A 21,456-nucleotide genomic window follows, 5' to 3' on the forward strand; every position below is an offset into this window, starting at 1 on the left:
GAGGATGGAACTTCACATCATGGATTACCAGTGCTTCACCATGAAGTTCTAAACCTTTGACCATCGTCAGCGGCGTCGGGATGCAGATTCTTTCATCCTGGCATGGCTGATTGAGAACCCAGACTTCCAGACATGAAGATTTCTCTATAAGTTAAGTCGATTACGTCTCATTTATATCTGTTCTATGTAGTTTTGTTCTATTCTTTCTTTCTTCTTAGTAAGCTATTTTGACACTTTTTATGGTTGTTTATTTGCTCGAATACGTCGTAAAACTGACACGTGTGATTACTTAATGACCATGTGGCCATGAATTTGACAGTGAGGGTTCTGATAGAGTTATCCATGTGTTATCGACACCATCTTTGCTTATTGAGTAAATTTCGTCACGAATATGAATTAATTTATGTCCGATGGATTTAATGGTAGGATATTTCGTCCACATTTTCTATATTTTCCTTGTAATGGAACTTCTACTTGTACCTCGTGTCTGAGACAACGTGTCATCGGGATATTGAGTCCGAATTCTATGTACGAATTTAAGGTGAACATGTGCATTGGGAGCATGTGATAATTAGTTGGAGTAATTAATCATCGAGACACTTTTAAGTGGATATTATGTATTTGTAGGACGTTGGTAGGTCCTGATATTTCATGACTACACATATTTGAGATTAGGATGCGACAAGTTAGGGTCGTCATTGTCGTACACTGTACGTGTAGAGTATATGGAATAATTGTGCATGGCACAAATCTTCGTGAAACTGAGCTTTTCACATGTTAATGGATTATTCGCGATAAATGCAGTGTAGTCTAATGTTAGTGTCTTCAGATGAAGAAAATGAAAGTCCATGTTAATTGATGTACTTTTTAATTCGTGGGAATATCCCAAATTTTCTCAAGTAATCCAGTAATTGCAAGCTCAAGGTACAGATGAATGTTCGAGAAGGCCTTAGGTCTGAAGAACAGGTCTTCGACGAAATATCTAAATAATATCTGATTCGTGACTATATCAGCTCATTCGTTGATGCAAATTTTTCGCTCTCATGTGATAACTCAATCTTGTTGTAACTCAATAAATTCGTTAACAGGAGAGTAATACGGTTGATCGACACTCGTCGACGTGTACATAGTGTAGATATTTTCTTCTTGGTACTTACAGTCTTCTTGACAATTTCCGTAGTTAGTTGTAGAAGTAGTAATTTGTTAGTATTTAGAGGATTACTTTTTATGTGTTCTGTTCTGAAATATGTGACACTGATATTATCGATTGATAGTGGACAGGATTTCCACATGGATGGTATTCTCCCCATTTACTTACGTTTGCAAGCCCAGAAGGCGTTTTATTTTGTTTAATTATTGGTCAAACACTTAACGTTCAGTATAAATTCTCACGAAAAGAGATGTGAGACGACGTGAACAGGTATATCCGACGTCTCGGATTAACTTAGAGAAAACCAAGGCAAATTCAACTTTTCATTTAATTGTTAGATAACGACTGTAAATTTTATTTTTTGCTACGAGTGTTGACTTTTTGAATCTTGGATATTTCTTTATTATACTCGTTCTTGCAATTACTGCATTTTTTCCAGATTATCGATGAAGGCTTGGCCCAGACCTCATTTTTTTCTGAATGAAAATTTTTAATTCAACTTTAAACAAATAACTTAATAACTTTAAAGACGAAATAAAAAAAAATTTTCACAATGTAAATACTCTGTTAGAATGTCAGGGAAATAACTGTCGTGTACCATCCCATTTGATTGTGCCTAGGTTTGTTACATCAAGAGCCATATTAAATTCCATAACGTAACGATCATAATCATAATCACAGATTTCAGGATGGCCAATATTGCATTTAATTAAATAAAAGTGTCATATATGTTCTATACCTGGAACGTGCTTATTTGATGAACCCTATGATAATCCTGCCACATTCATTTATTTTATAAGCCTACAGCCACCGAACTGAGCACCCCTGGGGTGTCTCGTGTTCGCAGACTGACTAGGACGGGCACAGGTTAGTGTGGCAAAAGAAAAAACAGACTGTAAAGGCTGTTTAGAACATATCTGTTCTCCAGCTACTCAAAGTCCAACATTATGTCTTATTCGTTTTCAAGATCGAGGAGCCCTCAGAGAACGAAAATCATCGTCTGTGGCACTTCTGCAGTGAACGACGGAATTTGTCACTTCCGTTACGCAGTACTTGTCCCGAAGAGAGTTACTAAACGGTGTACGTTTATTTTTTCGAAAGACATGTTCAACAGTGAAATTAAGTGTAGAAAGTGTAAAGGCGACAAACCACCTCTTTTTCTAATATGAAAATGTCTCAGACCTCTGTTAGACAACATTGCTTTGAGCCACTCAAGTAGAAGAGAAAAAGTTTTGAAACTTGATAAGAAGCCCCTCAAAAGGAAAGTTTTGAAACTTCAATGACATATCCAAGCCAATGCAACACCGCTCTATAAATAAAGTACTGTCAATACTCTCAAAAACATTCAGTTCTTTTTATTTAGGATATACTTTACTTATTATCATATACGGCCATGCGAATACAAGGGGGCAAGCCCGCGATCCTAGCGGCTGAATGGTGAACTAGGAAGCAACCCGTTTCCAGGAGTACATTTCAAGGCCTTGTATTATAGCGTAGGCAACGCTTCAGACGCAGGCATTTTAGCCCACCAGACATTTTCACGTCATAGAGCTGGCACCATCTTTACATACACTAATCAAGTGTTTTGCTGAAAATTAATGTGAGAGGCCACTAGAATACAATAAATTAACAAATGGCACGTCTGGACGAAACTCTGCATAATGCACACGGCCTAACCACCCAAAAGCTGGTTCTATTCCTGTGATTTTAAAGGTATTCAGTATACTCTCAGAAGAAGCAGACTCCAATTACTGTATAGCAATTTCAAGAAAAATATTATTGTTTCGTCACCAGTGAAATATACACGGATATATATTATTAAAAGGATTTTTGGTGATATCGTTATCTATTCATGTATAATAACCGACAATTTAGAATTAACTGCAACTATTTCCTCGCCTTATATTAATACAATTAATTATACTGGAGGCTGGTGTAGGACTCTGGGACGCCTTTACCATTTTCCAGTTCACTGGTTACCTATAGATCTATTAAATCAGGGAATTTGTGATATCATCTGAAATGCAATATTTTGCTGCACTGTATGCTGTACGAAAAACCTTATTGGTGTCTGCATGCTGAGTACTGAGTTGTTAACAAAAAATTGTTGTAATTTCTGCTTCTCTGCAAGATAAATTTTATTCGTGATTATTCTGTTTGCCTTGGCTTTTTGTGATTAAAATATTTTCTTCCTCTTTCTTGCTTCCATAATACGTAACCTCAATGTTTTCCCTTATAGAGGTCTGAATCTCTTTCAACACCCACAACCAATTTCCATTCCCTTTGGGCAAACATATAACAAACTAGCTGATGTACCCGTGCTTCGCTACGGGATTCTCAGGAAGACTGACTTTGTGGTTTTCTTAACTGAAATCAACATAGGTCATTACAAAAACGTAAGTATCAATGTAGCGATTAAAAGCAATGCTATCATATAAAATACTCGATCAAATGGAAAGCCGCACGTTTTATCACTTTTAACGAACAGTGCTGCGGTTAGATTGCGGTGCCAATCGAATAGCCCAAAGTTCCAGAGCTGGGATGACCAGGCCTCAGATTGCCATGAACACTCATCTGCCATTATTCCGCTAAATATGCACACTGTTCATTCCAATCAGTGCCTCAGAGTAGGGATTGAATAGCCCAAATGCTATGATGATCCAGTGTGTTACGTACCAGTAGTATCAGAAAATTTATAAACCAGGGGAATGGCATGCTAAAGAAGAAAGTTATCTAACTCCCCAGTTACTTCTCATCATTATTCAGGCAGGCTGTTACACTCTGTACGACTGGGCAAGTTGACCGCGTGGTTAGCGGTGCGCAGCTGTGAGCTTGCATCCGAGAGATAGTGGATTTGAACCCCATTGTCGGCAGCGCTGAAGATGGTATTCCGTGGTTCCCTACTTTCACACCAATCAAATGCTGGGCCTGTACCTTAATCAAGGCCTAAGGCACTCCTAGCCCTTTCCTATCCCATCGTCGCCATAAAAGCTATCTATGTCGGTGCGACGTAAATCAGATAAAAAGTACTCTGTACGCAGCAGTAGTTCTATCTACCGGATATGAGGGGCAACAGAAGACAAAGCACATCACGACAAACAATGGTCAAAGTAATGTTATTGTTGATCAATGTTAGGAGCTTCCTATATTGTAGGCCTTCACATTTAGTTTTCTTTCGACTCTGTGATTTGTAAAATATTTTATACCGTAAAATGTAGTTTCTTATTCTCCGACTTACATAGCGATTTCCATTCAATACTCTTTACCCATTTTCTCGTTACTCGGCGCTAATATGGACTTAGTAACAAAAATCCAAATTCATGAACATGTTTGTGATCAAAGCCAGTACGGTAACAATGTATAAGACATGAATAATAGGAAATGTAATACTATATAACCTTAGTTATGTAGCATTCATCGATTACACCTCTAATAAGAAGTATTTGATAATTACATTTTAGGCCTTCCCGAATAAAATAATTTACAGCCTAGACTATAGCGACTTATTTCCTGACTTTGCATACCGATTTTCATCAAGATAGGACTACTAATAATAACAATATTTGAGAATTAAATTTTAGGCCTTCCCCTAAACTACCATTTTTCTCAGCGTGAATACAATTATTGATAGCCTAGATTGTAGCAACTTATTCCCCAACTTTGCATACCCATTTTATTTAAAATACGACCATTAATAACATAAATAGTTGAGAATTCCATTTTAGGCCTTCCCCTAAACTACCATTTCACTCAGCGTGAGCAAAATGATTTATAGCCTAGATTGTAGAGGCTCATCCCCCGACTTTACATACCGATTTTCATTAGACCACTAATAACACAAATAGTTGAGAATTCAATTTTAGGCCTTCCCCTAAACTACCATTTCACTCAGCGTGAGTAAAATGATCTATAGCCTAGATTGTAGAGGCTCATCCCCCGATTTCACATACCGATTTTCATTAAATTCTCTTCAACCGTTTTCTCGTGATGCGTGTACATACATACATACATACATACATACATACATACACTGACTGACAGAGCAAATGCAACACCAAGAAGGAGTGGTCAGAACTTTATGGCAATTGCAGGGTAGACTGGCGTCACTGAGGTATGCTCATGATGTGAAATGCGCCGCTGTGCTGCGCACGTAGCGAACGATAAATGGGACATGGCGTTGGCGAATGGCCCACTTCGTACCGTGATTTCTCAGCCGACAGTCATTGTAGAACGTGTTGTCGTGTGCCACAGGACACGTGTATAGCTAAGAATGCCAGGCCGCCGTCAACGGAGGCATTTCCAGCAGACAGACGACTTTACGAGGGGTATGGTGATCGGGCTGAGAAGGGCAGGTTGGTCGCTTCGTCAAATCGCAGCCGATACCCATAGGGATGTGTCCACGGTGCAGCGCCTGTGGCGAAGATGGTTGGCGCAGGGACATGTGGCACGTGCGAGGGGTCCAGGCGCAGCCCGAGTGACGTCAGCACGCGAGGATCGGCGCATCCGCCGCCAAGCGGTGGCAGCCCCGCACGCCACGTCAACCGCCATTCTTCAGCATGTGCAAGACACCCTGGCTGTTCCAATATCGACCAGAACAATTTCCCGTCGATTGGTTGAAGGAGGCCTGCACTCCCGGCGTCCGCTCAGAAGACTCCACAGCATAGACGTGCACGCCTGGCATGGTGCCAGGCTAGAGCGACTTGGATGAGGGAATGGCGGAACGTCGTGTTCTCCGATGAGTCACGCTTCTGTTCTGTCAGTGATAGTCACCGCAGACGAGTGTGGCGTCGGCGTGGAGAAAGGTCAAATCCGGCAGTAACTGTGGAGCGCCCTACCGCTAGACAACGCGGCATCATGGTTTGGGGCGCTATTGCGTATGATTCCACGTCACCTCTAGTGCGTATTCAAGGCACGTTAAATGCCCACCGCTACGTGCAGCATGTGCTGCGGCCGGTGGCACTCCCGTACCTTCAGGGGCTGCCCAATGCTCTGTTTCAGCAGGATAATGCCCACCCACACACTGCTCGCATCTCCCAACAGGCTCTACGAGGTGTACAGATGCTTCCGTGCCCAGCGTACTCTCCGGATCTCTCACCAATCGAACACGTGTGGGATCTCATTGGACGCCGTTTGCAAACTCTGCTCCAGCCTCGTACGGACGACCAACTGTGGCAAATGGTTGACAGAGAATGGAGAACCATCCCTCAGGACACCATCCGCACTCTTATTGACTCTGTACCTCGACGTGTTTCTGCGTGTATCGCCGCTCGCGGTGGTCCTACATCCTACTGAGTCGATGCCGTGCGCATTGTGTAACCTGCATATCGGTTTGAAATAAACATCAATTATTCGTCCGTGCCGTCTCTGTTTTTTCCCCAATTTTCATCCCTTTCGAACCACTCCTTCTTGGAGGTGCATTTGCTCTGTCAGTCAGTGTACATACATACAGACAGACAGACAGACAGACAGACAGACAGACAGACAGACAGACAGACAGAGACAGACAGAAATTACGGAAAAGTAAAAAGTGCATTTTCTTGCTACTATGGACATGACCGATACAGAAATACCATTATTTTCAAATTCTGAGCAATGTACAGACAAAACTCTTATTATATATATATATATAGATTTCATGATCTTCAATAACTAGTCCAGGGTAGGTATTCAAGAAAGTTTGTGATTGTTAAGCAGTGCAGTATGTTGGATATGAATGAAAACTTGTGCTTATAGATGCTGTACAGGTAGAACTACTACTGGCATCTGAACTTAAATCACATCTAATAACCACGTGGCCATCATCTCTAACTTTTTGTGTGTGAGTAGATTCTTCAGATTCCTCACAGTCCGTCCGTTTGTTAAAAACTGAAATAGACATCTGCTGTTTATTAAAGTTAACTTTTTATATATTTTATAAACTCGATCAAGACTTAAGACTTCCAGAAGAAAAAACCGACACAAGCAGGATCAAAGAATAAAAAGAAAGAAAGAAAGAAAGAAAGAAGGAAAGAAAGAAAGAAAGAAAGAAAGAAAGAAAGAAAGAAAGAAACGATAATACTGAAAACGGCTAGTAATTTTTCTGTTAATTTAAATATTAAAATTCTGCTCGTTTAGAAATTTGAAGTAGGTAATATTCAGTATCGCACATTCCAGAGATTTGATGAAGCAATGTAAGTAGAAATACAATAGGCAGTACTGGTACCTAGTGATTTGATACAGAAGTACTTCGCTATTGGCCTTTGTAGTACCTTGGGAGATTTAAAACATTAAAATGTTATAAAACAAACAAACTTCAGTCAATTTAAAGGGGAATATGTTTCAGACTGCGTTCCGCTTTTCCATATAGATTTCAGACTCCGTTGCGGTGCGTTCCGGAACTACTGCATCCCTGGTGAAAGATAAGTGTAAAAAAATTTAAAGGAGAAAATGTTGATATGAGTGTTTTTGAAGAGGAAAATCTCACTTGATTCAAGTATGAACCATCAACATCCGTTGATGTGGTGGTGGGGGGGTTGGAGTTTCTCGATGTTCCGCAACGTGCTGTCTGAAAACCGACGATCCCTTCTTTTTAAGAACCTGGAGGTGACTATTGTAATATACTGCAAAGCCAACTGAGGTAAAGTTTCCGAATTCCAATTTCTGTAACCCTGGTGTGGTTAAGCCAAATATAATTCCAGTTATACTAACGTCAGTTTATTTCTCCAGGATATCCATTGCGGGTTTACTGAATGAATTCTAGGTTAAAGCAATCTTTCATTCTGGATTCTACAAGTACTTGTTTTAACAAATTCCTTTTTTAATATGATAATCTAAAAATATATACTCTGTGAAAGAAGAAATCTTTCACTGATATATATTTGCACTGTATGTTGCATACCAGCATAATTTTGTATGTTTAAACATATTATTCCTTCATTAAATATGTAACTAACACTAAAATTATGAATGAATTTGGATTGCATTTACGTCTTTTTTTATCAATTTTTAGGTTCTTTTTTGGAAATTGTGAGGTCTTTTTATAGGTCTTTTCAGGCAATTTATAGGTCTTCAACATCCGAGCCCTACTTATATACATATTGAATGAAACCGCAATTACATAGGCTTCTATTCCAGTATCTTCTACATTTATTACGGTATGAAATGTTTTCAGTGCTTAATTTTAGAATTGTGAATGTGATTCTTGAGCGTAATATTTTGTATACATTGCAGGTCACTTATTTCCTGTGTGTTTTGTACTAGTAATAACAAATGTTTGTGTCCTTATTTAGTTTGAATAATTCTTTGCCAGTCCTCCTGAAATCCTATATTTCCTGCGTGAGCACACCTCAGGGGTTAGAAGCTGAATGGTTCTATTCATATATTTCTATATATTTAATTCTGTTCTCGTTATTTTCATGCGGTACTTGGATGCTGATGTGATACCCATTATCTTCCGTATGCTGTGCTATGCTGTCTTGATTTTGAAGGTATTTATTTTTTGTCCCAATATCAGCTTTGTGTTAATATGCCAATCATTCATTTCAAGGTAAAGCTACTTTGTGGTGTGAGGTTACGATTGTGGTTATGCTCTCGATAACACATTGACATACGAACTAGGGGTATCAGATCGTTATTTATAACATAGGTGGGCCGGCGTAAGGTTGCACATGACAGCTGCGCAAAATGTTGGTCACACTGCAGTGGCGCACGAAGCGATGATTCACGATACAAATGAAATCGGCCAACAACAATTGCACTTTAAGTTTACAATAAAATATATCATCACAAAATGTCCGGCTCCATAGCTAAATGGTTAGCGTGCTGGCCTTTGGTCACAGGGGTCCCGGGTTCGATTCCCGGCAGGGTCGGGAATTTGAACCATCATTGGTTAATTTCACTGGCACTGGGTGTATGTGTCGTCTTCATCATCATTTCATCCTCATCACGACGCGCAGGTCACCTACGGGTGTCAAATCGAAAGACCTGCACCTGGCGAGCCGAACATGTCCTCGGACACTCCCGACACTAAAAGCCATACGCCATTTCATTTCATTTCATTTCATTTCATCACAAAATGATACGAGACAAATCTTCTACGAAGTTCATATTATCGCGATGTTAGAAAATGCGGAAGAAATCGACAGACAAAAATCTCACTTTAAATACAGCAATAAATGTTACAATAATATACATCGCGCTAACACAAAAGATTTCGATTAATCTATTTATTTACGAACATTCAGAAACGTTATTCTTCTTAACTTATTCACATTGGTAGAGGCTCTATACCTTCCAGATACTGCCATCAATACAGTCGCCTTCGTTGTCGTCGTCGTCGTTCAGGCAGATCATCAACACCTGACAGTCACTGGTGATGTCATCTATTGCCTTTGGCGAGTTCATTAATGGTGCGATATGGCTAAATTCCTTCCTCGACGAAGCCGCATTCACTAGAACAATGCCCTCCCAGAACAGACTTTCCACTTCAGTTATTGTGAATGACTTTTTTATGTGTGCGTTCGCAATGTTTCACTTCACTCCATACCAACTCAATAGGGTTGAAGTGACAGTGGTACGGTGGCAACCTAACAACCTCGTGTCCTTGTTCCTTCGCTACCTCATTGACCTCATTGTCTACGTCTCTTTCCTATCCCATCGTCGCCATAAGGTGTGTCAGTGCGGTGTAAAGAACATTGTAGAAATTGTGTTATTAACAGATAGTAGAACAGTTCAAAGTGGAATGCTAGCAGACCTAGCAGACCTGTGTGGACAATTGGAAGAGGCTGGTGAAGTGCTTTGTTTGGAGTGTGGTGCTGTATGGAGATGAGACCTGGAAACTAAGAAAGGAAGTTCCACACACCATTTTCCTGGCTGGAAACCGGAAGCTACTACTAGTGTTCGCAACAATTGAAGAACATGGCTAAAGAAATATGTCAGTATTTTTTAAAAAAATACCAAGAGATGGCTTTTTGAAATTTACCCTTTAAATACGGGAATAATTATTATATTTTCTTTGTCTCGAGCCCTAAAAGTTTAGGGCACACATCCCCAAGAAAAAGAGCCCTGCATGTAATACAAACAGAATATACATGAAATGAAATGAAATGAAATGGTATATGGCTTTTAGTGCCAGGAGTGTCCGAGGACATGTAGGCGACCTGTGCATCATGATGAGGATGAAATGATGACGAAGACGACACATACACCCAGACCCGTGCCAGCGAAATTAACCAATGATGGTTAAAATTCCCGAACCTGCCAGGAATCGAACCCGGGACCCCTGTGACCAAAGGCCAGCACGCTAACCATTTATCCATGGACCCAGACAGAATATACATAAAAATTAAATAGTCGGGTAAGAAATGTGCCATTCTCCCACTGTAGGCCATTCAAGTCTGGTTTACATAGATGGCCAGTTGGCCATTTTTGTTTGGTACTCAACAGTTTTTTTTTTGTTTCTTCCCACATACTGCGCAGTGAATCCATTGGTGTACTTAACATCTCTTCAATGTGTAATTTATGTACTGCGCACAACCTAATAAGCTGGAAGTGTAGTTCAAGTGCCGGCCCTGCGGTTTAGGGGTAGCTTGCCTGTCTCTTGTCCAGAGGCCCCGTGTTTGATTCCGGACCAGATTAAAGATTTTTACCTGTATCTGAGGGCTGGTTCGAGGTCCACTCAGTCTACGTGATTACAATTGAGGAGCTATCTGATTGTGAGGTAGTGGCCCCAATCTAGAAAGCCAAGAATAACGGCCAAGAGAATACGTTGTGCCGACCACATGACACCTTGTAATCTTCAGGCCTTCGGGCTGAGCAGTGGTTGTTTTGTAGGCCATGGCCCTTTGGACCTGTTGTGCTATGGAGTTTGGTTTGTTTCTATTTCAAGTACAATGCAGTCGTGCAAGCTAAGTATTCAACAGTGCATTCTGTTTTATGAAGTTTTCTTTTTAAATCCTATAAAATAATAGAAATATGGGAATAGTGAAATAAGGAAAACAGTATTATATTTTGTGATGCTTTTAATAATAACATTTTATACAATCTCATCTTATAATAATGGACGTCAGTCTTTATCACACATTTCCTTTTACCCCTCCACAAGTAAGAGAAATATAATATATAAATTTACAAATATCCTTGTTTACAAACATTCATACCAATCATGTGCAAGAAAACAAATCTTTTAGACAAAGTGGTAAGTCATCTGAATGAGAGTATTTTTAATGTTGAAAGATTTGCCTTCAATACAGATGGAAAAATTATGAAAATAATGAAATATAGGGTAAAGTAAAAACAAATTCCTGACTGCATTCTTCCCTCACCTTCCTTCACTTTAGATATTACGTGGGAAGGTATTAATGGAATCTAATAATTAAGATATTTCCTTATAACTCTTCATAATTACATTTACAATAAAATGTTCAGTTTTAAGTATTACTGAGTTTTGGGCAGATCAAAAAGCAATGCAAAACATTTTCTTTTCAAAATAATCAGTAGGAAAAACAGAAAGTTATGTACAAAAACTATAAATTTTACTTATTTGTTAGCATATAAACCAAGTTTCTCAAAACATTTCTCCCATCTTAACACCATGTTGGAGAAGCCTCGTTCATAGAAATCCATTCTGTGGGAGTGTAGGGACCTTTTCACAACTGATTTGTCTTAACTGAAGCATCAGCTTCCTAGGAATGTTTTTACAAAGAGGTTAAAGTCTGGACTGTATGGTAGATGACCGAGTACCTCCCAGCCATATTTCTCAATTTTTTCAGAAACAGAAGGCGCAGAGTGGGGGCAAGCACTGTCATGAAGCAGTCTGACATTCTTAGTCTCACTGTTAGAACATCTGTCTCCAAAGGTGCTACACCTTGCCGCTCCTCACATGTAGACTATGCTAGCTCACTTGCCATCTGTGCTCACTATTTACCACTCACTCCACCAGGACAGCACCTGATCAAACCACTGCTGGCTGTAGCACAAGATTCAAATAACTCAGACCCAAATAACCTTTTGTATTAAAAAAGAAAAAGAAAAAGTGTGCGGTACTTTGTGGTCTACCCGCCTACCCCAATAATTTATGTATGTGCTTTTTATAATGACAGATTAGATCAATTACCAAAGTCATCTCCGTATAGGCCATGAAGGCCCTTGGAAGAGTCGAAGGTAAAGGCTTCCGCTACCCGTAGCCTCAGCACTGATATAGAGTGGTTAATCCCCAGAAATTAACCTAGTACTTATTTTTGGTGCAGGCTGAGTGAATCTCAAGGGCCATGTGTGTCTCTAAAAGTGAAAATCATTTTTCTAAAAATGTTTGTCTTCCTGATCAAAATTGAACCCAGGTCCTTCCAGATATACTGAGTACTGAGCACATTTTTACTGCCTCAGCTAAGCAGCCCTTTCTTAGGAATATAGTTTAAATTTGCTTTTACAATATCGTTTCTATCAAACTTCTATCAATCACGGAAGTCTGTGATATTATTCTTCAATTCAGAGATAAATGATTCGGATGTTGATGTACTAAACAATAATGAATGTTACATAGTGAGCCAAAGAATGTAGAAACTGAATGCTTGAATCTTCTGAAGTATTACATACCTTTGTATACTATACCGAGTGTAGAAAAAAATACCAGTCAATAGTAACAGTTTGTAATAAAACAAATCAGGATAATTAAAATGAGGGTAGGAACCAACCCTCTAACTCACAATTATTATCCAGAGTCAAACAATGCAAGAAACAATAATGATGTAAAAGCCAAAGGCAGGCATTTATACAAGTGAAGGTGCAGTCGCTCAAAAACAAAGAGTGCATAGTAATGTTTAATTTCCTCACAGGTACATTTTTTACAGAAACAATTGAACCTATAGATACAATGTTTGTTGTGGGCAGGGCCATACCGATGAGGTGGCAAGGGCACAAGGCACAAAAGAGACCATATAAAAGAAAGAAATAAAGTTTAATAGTCAGATTGGTACGATCTGTTGTGTAAATAAAAAAGTAATTCAAGAATAAACCTTCTGTGGCTGATCAAAAAATATTATGAGAGTTGTTAGTTGTGCCTATAAATAGCTAGTAACTGCACTTCGCACTGGGCAGGGCAGGATTCTTTGAGTTGGCAACATTTCACTGCCAATGAGCCATGCACCTTTTTGGTTATTAAGCCTGTCATAACTTGAATATTCTCATCCTCCAAAGTAGCTGTTATAAACAATGATATAAAGATGTTGTTTTACTTTCACTTTTAGAAAACAATTTGTAATTTATTTACTGTAGTGATACATTTAATTTGTTGTGTACAATATTATTCATCAACCCAGTTCATTCAGGTATTATTTTTTAAGAATACATCATTTTTATTAAACATACAAAATTAGCAAAATCTGTGTAGAAAAAAATGGCAGATATTCTCCAGAGTGGGGGAAATTATAGAGGGGATCAAAACTTAACAAAAATGTAGCACATAGTGAGGGGAAGGCAGCTTTGGCAGTTCTGGCAGGGGCGATTTTTTTTGAGCGACTGTACAAGCATACACAGACAAATAAGCTGGAGTGGAGTTTTCAAAACTAGGAAGATATGTGAAAATAAAGTTAGAATTCAAGAGGATTTATTGAGGCAAGTATTCGTTCATAGGAAGAGGAATTAGGGAATGAAATAATTTACCATGGGAGATGTTTGATGAATTTCCAACTTGTTTGAAATAATTTAAGAAGACTAGGTAAAGAATTGATAGCAAATTGCCACCTGGGTGACAGCCCTAAATGCAGATCAGTTGTACAAAGGAGAGCTGCATGCGTGTCTCAATGTTACACTAGCTGCCAGCATCTTGGAAACGTCTGGCTATCCAACTGACGAGTCAGCTACTGCACTGGAGCGAAACGCTGGTAATTTCACATAATACTGGTGTGTGGCCAGATGCAGGTCTTTTTGAGTTTACGCCGTATAGGCAAGCTGTCCATCTGTGAATATGTGGCCCTACCTAGGATGAATTCTAGTAATGAAGACGGAAACACCCAGCCCCAAATCCAGAGGAATTAAATATTGAAAGTTAAAATCCCTGACCCTGCTGGGAATCGAACCTGGAACTTGTTGGAGCAAAGGCCAGCATGCTAACCATTTAGCCATGGAGCTGGACATTTCACAATTGAAGAAAGCCTAAAGAGCTTGAATATTGTTGTTTTAGACAGTGTCTGCGCCCCAACTGCCTGGAAAGGAATCTTCACAATCTCTTAAATCCCAATGATGTGAAGTCCACTTTCTCGGTGTCTAACGGTCATGAAACGTCAAGATCCATCAGAAATCAAGTGTCATAGTTTTGCATGAATATGATACTCCCTCACTCACACTCTCGTTTGGAAGTAAAAATCAAACTGAGACTGGTTAGAATGGCTGTGGAGATTCCATTTTCCCCAATTGACTTTGGATGAAAAAGATGGCTGGTTCTTATCTGCATTTTAATTGTCCTGATATCCTTCATTATGGTAAGTGATTATTGGTTGGCATTTTTCCTACACCTTGTCTTTTTCATTCAAATGATTGAACCTTCTAGAATAATATGCCATTTAATACATTTTGTACAATGATCGCAAAAGGAAGTTATCATGTGAATTTAATTTCATTATGGTTCATATTGACAATTATTACCATTACCGAAACAAAGATTGGAGGGTCCACATATTCAATACCATAAATTATATGTTGTTATTACTTAATCATTATATTTTAGGGACTAGTTTTAACCATTCCACTCGGTCATCATTAGCCTAACTAGTGTACCTATTCTGGAGGAAGGTTGAGCCACACCAAAGGACATTATAAAAGTCATATATTGAAAGATTATATCTTAATGTATTACTGTGTTATCTTAAATGTGTAATATTTACATCATATATCAAGAACATAGTTTTCTTACTAGAACAAGTGATTTATATGTGCAAGTGACACAAGTTTAAATAGACTTGTGTATGATCATTGATCATAGCATGTAATATCAGTGAGTCAAGGCATGCCAATGTGATATATCAAATATTGATGACTGTAAGTTCCATATAATGTCTTTTCCAAATGTTATTGAGGCTGATGATGACTCAGTGGAAGGGTTGAAACTGGTCTCTAATATATAGTGATTAAATAAATAACAACAACATATAATTTACGGTTTTGAAAAGGTGGATCCTCCAATCTTTGTTGATAGAAAATAAGTTGATAGCATGTTAACTAAGACAGTGCCAAAAAATTAGAAGGGTTGGAGAAACTTTGTGTTTTGTATAGTAATCTTATGATTAAGGCTGAGATTAAGTACATACCATCTATTTATGCAATTCTATTCATATCCTAAAGGCAACACCTTGTCGATGCAACCACTCTCTTCTGTCATTTGCTGTCCTTTCCAGTTTCATGTAATATATTTTAAAACTGGGGATTTTGGCCAGAGTTACTGTCCTCACAATATTTCTCTGCCACTGCATGACCATTGCATTTCTAAGAAAGTGAAAGGTCTAGCTACTGTCAGTGCTTCTATTTCTATTTCAGAGCCTCACAATGTGGAGGAAAATCATATGAATAGAAGTGCTAACAGCAACTAGACCTTTTACTTTATTAGAAATGCAACAGTCGCGCAGTGGCAAAGATATAACGCGAGGACAGTACCTGCTACGCGATGGAGTAGATCGTATAACCAGCTACTCAACGCCGCGTGTTAGGTGGCGGTTAATAACCCGACTCTTCTAGGGGGCCAATGACTTTGGACAGACGAGCCTCTTCAGATGGGTGCTGGTCCGCTAATGGAGGAAATGCTACTGAAATCCAGCAGGCGGTGCCTGTTCTGCAGGTTAGCAGCAGCTGCAAAATGCAACTGTTCTCCATGTTAAATACGGCATCTATAAAACCTGGTACCGGTAATTGGGTATAGAGACCACTTTATTAGCAGCCTTTATGAAGCGTCAAAGTAGATCGGTACAAAGAACTAAGGAGAATCCCAGAAGCATCTCTGTCTCACAAGGAGGTAGGAGAAGTGTATGAAAATCAATGATCCTCTGTCGGACCCAAGAGCTTCCTGCATAAGGCTAACAGAAGAAGAAGAACCTTGATTTCCCTGCCTAAATTCCAGGCAGCTTCCCTCTTTTCATGCAATAAACTCGTGAACTTACTCCTAAATAGTCTTTAGAACTTTAGTACTAAATTTTGAGTGTAGTCATCCCTGTTGACTGTATTTTATTTATTATTTGGTATACTATTGCCTCTCATCAGAAGCACCAGTGTACTGTCTGGAGAGTGGGGGAATGAGGTTTGAATCTTGAGGCCAATCAAATTTTCAGCTCTTTTGTCGTAGAATCACTTATTTAAGTTTTCTACTTTTGAGAGCATAAATTATAAAATTAAATGATTTTCTTAAAAACTCTCTTGTAACAGAGATTTTGCATGTCTTCATTCAACGTATTGGAAGTTACAGGAAAATGGTAATATAAGACAGTACTAAATCTAAGAGGCCGATCTACCTAATGTTCAAGAAAGAGTATTATAAATTATTGTGTGTGAGGATATTATGCATATGGATTTTATGTGGTCTTTTACGACCATTTATATACTTCCCTCAGTTTCTATGATTTTTATATACAAAAATAACAGACATAAGAACAATACAATACTGATACTTTTTAATTCTACATTCACTTTCTTGTGCAGGAACATTTTGTAACAAACTCATTTTACAGATCATAATTAAAAATCACTAGTCTAAACAATTTTATGAAAGACAGTTTGAAATTGTAATACCAAAAATATTGCACAGGCAGCTAGACACAGTTTAAAAAAGTCAAGACTGACACATGTATTTATTTTAAGTACATTCTGCCTTAAAAATAAAAAAAAAAAAACATTTCCAGTCAATATAACGATCCTTTTTTTTTTTACACTGCGCAGTCAAGGATTTTGTGGATTGGCTGTAATAACTCATGTAAACTGTTTTTGTGTCTCAGGGTTGCCAAATATCTGAAATAAAAATATGGGACAGTTGTACAGTTGTGGAAATCAACGGGGCATGTATTCTTCAAGTTGTAAACTTTGTTTCAGCCTTTTATTCTTCTTCAACATCCTCACGTTCGTGTTTCAAATTTCTATCCATATCCATTATTTAAGAATTCCTACCAAAGAAATCAAGTGTTCACATCACTAGCTACAAAAACACCACCTTAATCTGGAATAAACAGAATCTGCTATTAAGTGTAATATTTGCCTGGTAGATCAACACAAGAATTTCAAAAATGTAGACACTGAACTCTCACACTAGAGGAAAGAAAGAAAAAAAACAAACATTGAAGAAATCTGTCCTTATTGAAAGAAATAAAGCCAATTGATTGATATTTATCTGAAGTAGAGTCTGGCTGCTTAGCTGAATAATCAGCAATGTGGCCTTCAGCTCAAACATTCCTGGGTTTAATGCTGGATCAGGGATTTTAATATTAAATAATTCATTTCCTTGTCTCAGAGAGTGAGTGTTAATGCTGTCTCCAACATCTCTGCAACCCATACACCACAAACAATACTAACTTCCTCACACCAACATGAAGTTTCCCATACACAGCAGATACTGCCCACCCTCATCGAAGGGTCTGCCTTACAAGGCTACACCAGGCTAGCAATAGCACGTGAAATAATAATAATAATAACAACAGTATTATTATCAGAGGTGGAAATACTAACATATTTCTTTCCAGCTACAAAATGTGGAAAAATATGAAACAGCTGCCGTCTTGGATAGGAACTGCCTGGGATTACAGGACATTTAGCATGAACACCATCCAGGACATCTGGTAACCCTTGCAATTCTTGCTGTGGACACCTGTAACCTGATGATATCACAAATGTTGAAACTGACTGTATGGTGTTGCTAAAATATGATGGCCAATCCACAAATTCTTTGACTGAGTTATTATATAGACCTACATAGTATAAAATCTCTCTCTTCAAGTATTCAGTACTCCAGGTACTCGGTTAATGGTATTTGAAAATGCTGCAAAAATAAGGATTTAAGTTTTCTGGAATATGTGTATATGTACAGTAAATCTGTTTGACAAGAATAAGTTTATACACAATCTAGACTTAGACTGAATTTTAAAAGACAAGCTGCATTATTGTTTATATTTCATAGGCCATTAAAATCTTTTGCAGGTACATTGTTAGCCCATCCTTCACCAGACTGTCTTAAAGTGCAGTCAACTCTTGATTAATCACAGTATTAGTGGGAAGGGATTGCCTTATGAAATGGAACCAAAATTAATATATAAACATGTTAATCTAATATTTTGTCTGTTCTAATGTTCAGACAGTGGGATACGAGTTTATTAGCTGGGATGAGGAATAGTTTTGATCTTCACTTATTTGTGTCCCCTGCAGATGACTCACAGTTCTCTGGATGCTGAGGGTGAGCTGTGAGAAGATGAGACCACATTAAAATTGGAATGGCTAATGTCAAGAAGCCAATCAATGAGACTTACCAACTTAATGAAGAGGAAGACATAGCCATTCTGCAAATAAATGAGACACACAGAGGAAATGTAAGGGAGACATGAGAAAAACGGACACAGCAGAGGATCTGAACCTAAAGATATAGTAGCAAAGACAGTGGAACCTAGACTGGAATATAGAGTTGAGTGGGGAATGGGAAGATGTGGAATGACAGAAGAAAATGCAGAGTAACTGTACTTGCCCCTACCTGGCTGTAGCTGGAAAATGAGAATCGATGAGGATGAATGCAACTAATTGGGGGAAAAGTTCAAAAGGTGATACATGAAAGTGTCTACGACTTTCATGAATCAGTAGCTTTCACAACTTGAGGCACGCAGTATATACTGAACATGATAACAGTTACAAATAAAACAAAAATGTGAACAATGACAGTATCTGAAAGTAACCCTGAACATTTCTCTCACATCACAACATTTTATAGATTTTATTTGTACCCTCTTATTGAACCTCTGTGGATCAGGTGGCAACATGCTGGCCTTTCACCGCTGGGTTCCATGGTTCAACTTCCGACCACTCCATGTGAGATTTGTGCTGGACAAAGCGGAGGCAAGACAGGTTTTTCTCTGGGTAATCCGGTTTTCCCTGTCATATTTCATTCCAACAACACTCTCCTTTATCATTTAATTTCATCTGTCAGTCATTAATCATTGCCCCAGAGGAGTGCGACAGACTTCATCAGCCAGCACAATTCCTATCCTCACCGTTGGATGGGGGCTTCATTCAATCCATTCATGCCTGGTCAAATGACTGGAAACAGGCTGTGGATTTTCATTTTCATTCGTCCCTTTTTATTATGCTACCATATGAGTAACACTCATGAATAGTCAAGAGTTGACTGCACATTCATTATATAACTTCTATATTATTCACATTTAATCAAAATATTACTGCATATATAGGCTATGTGAAAGCTCATATGTTATGACATTACTTATATACTTCAGTATACATAACTTTTAATACGGTAGTTTTAGGATTTAGGGCCAAACCATGTTAGTGAAATAAAACTAGGTGTAAGATGAATTGTTTAAGGATATCCCTGATAAATATTCTCTCTAGAACACAGAATAATTTCAAACAAAGAAATAAACAAGAAATTATACTTATTAAGTGTACAGAGAAGAAAAAATAAGGTTTTTGAATCATTACAATAATTACAAATATTTTTAAAAACAATTGCAAATACTTCTGAAAAATGTAAAAAATAAATTAGGGAAATCAAACTTTAAATTAAAAATATGAAAGCCTTAATAATGCAGACATATATGACCCACTCTGAACTGAATAGTTATTGTCTATACTCTATTTCTAGTCAAAACACTGGTTTGAAAAAACTCCAGAAATACCAAAAAAATGTGTAAAAGTGAAAGAAAGAAAGAACACAAATAACACAGATCATACTATCTAAGTTCTATTTACAAGTAACTTATATGAATGTAATGTACTTTTTTTATGCAATGGCCCATATTATACGTGCAGAGCCATTAAAAGGACATAAGCTTGGTGTCAGTTTAACTAACAAGAATGGATGACATAACAGACTACACTGAACACACATGTGATTGTGCTGAAAAATTAATTGCTTAGTTCGTAAGGAATTTAAAAGTATAAATTAATACAAATATTTCAAAGATCTCACTGATTTTTGTATGGTTAGTAACATATTATGTCTACTATGAGTATAACTCATGCTTAGGCCAATAAAAATTATATACCCCCTCACAGTCAACTCATAAGTATTGGAAATGGAATAATCAAATGTATGAATATAAATCTTTATTGACAGGAAGCTAGGGATGAAGAATACAATAACAGGGTGGACTGGGTAGAAGAAACAATAGGAAAACAATATGAAAATAAAAAAAGGAGAAAGACAACCACCAAAGTTCATCATAAACTGCTTTTCCTATCATAAATCCCAGGTTTTCAAAATTTTCTTCTCAGCCCATGATGAGCTTCTGAGATTGCTATTTTCCATTAATTTTGCTGCATTTTTGCACTTATCACAAAATAAGTCAATTTTGCTTTAAATTGGCTTTGTCGCTTTAATTCACGAAAACAAAGTCGCTAATTTCTTAATCAGAATCATATGATTCGTTAATGCGAAAACATCATGCCTCTAGATATGGGTTAACATTGCCAAGTTTAAAAGAACCAGAAACTGAAATTTTAAAGTAATTGTCAAGGGTCTTTTGTTTTAAAATAGAGCTTTGTTTTTGAGCAGCAATGCCGCACCATCTTCTAAGAAGCATAGCATTAGTCGGCATAGGTTCAGCTTGCTGCTCAGTGTAACACAATGCCGAATTTAGCAATGCCAAACTCCCGATGTAGGTCAGCACTGGTCACTAGTGGCAGAAAGGGTTCATGGCAGGTGTTTACAATTCTACAGCACCAAAGACGCACACTGGTGTTCTCTTACTAACGTATGCCTTGAGGAAACACTAATCGATGCATTCCCCATTACCCATACTGGAGCCCTCCCAGTCTGCGGGAAAATAGCTGCCATGGCTAGTGGTACAGCCTTTTCAAGTACTTCTTTGTCATCACTATCATCAGTGGGTTCACTCATCATTTCAACGACTGAAACACCGGTCAAGGTCAGGAGTGATGTAGAGGTGCACACAATCTTGCGTGCAGTAAAAATCTGTTCCCCACTGATTGATTTTTAGTGACAGCTGTTACTGGGTGAGGGTTATTTTTCTGACATAGTCGTAAATCTGACAGATGTGCAACCTCAGTTAGTGAAAGGATGGACAGAGAAACAGTAAGAACACTTCCCAAAGATCAGCCTCATGGTACCTGCCAGT

Source organism: Anabrus simplex, chromosome 6 (genome assembly GCF_040414725.1).
Source record: "Anabrus simplex isolate iqAnaSimp1 chromosome 6, ASM4041472v1, whole genome shotgun sequence".
Lineage (NCBI taxonomy): Eukaryota > Metazoa > Arthropoda > Insecta > Orthoptera > Tettigoniidae > Anabrus > Anabrus simplex.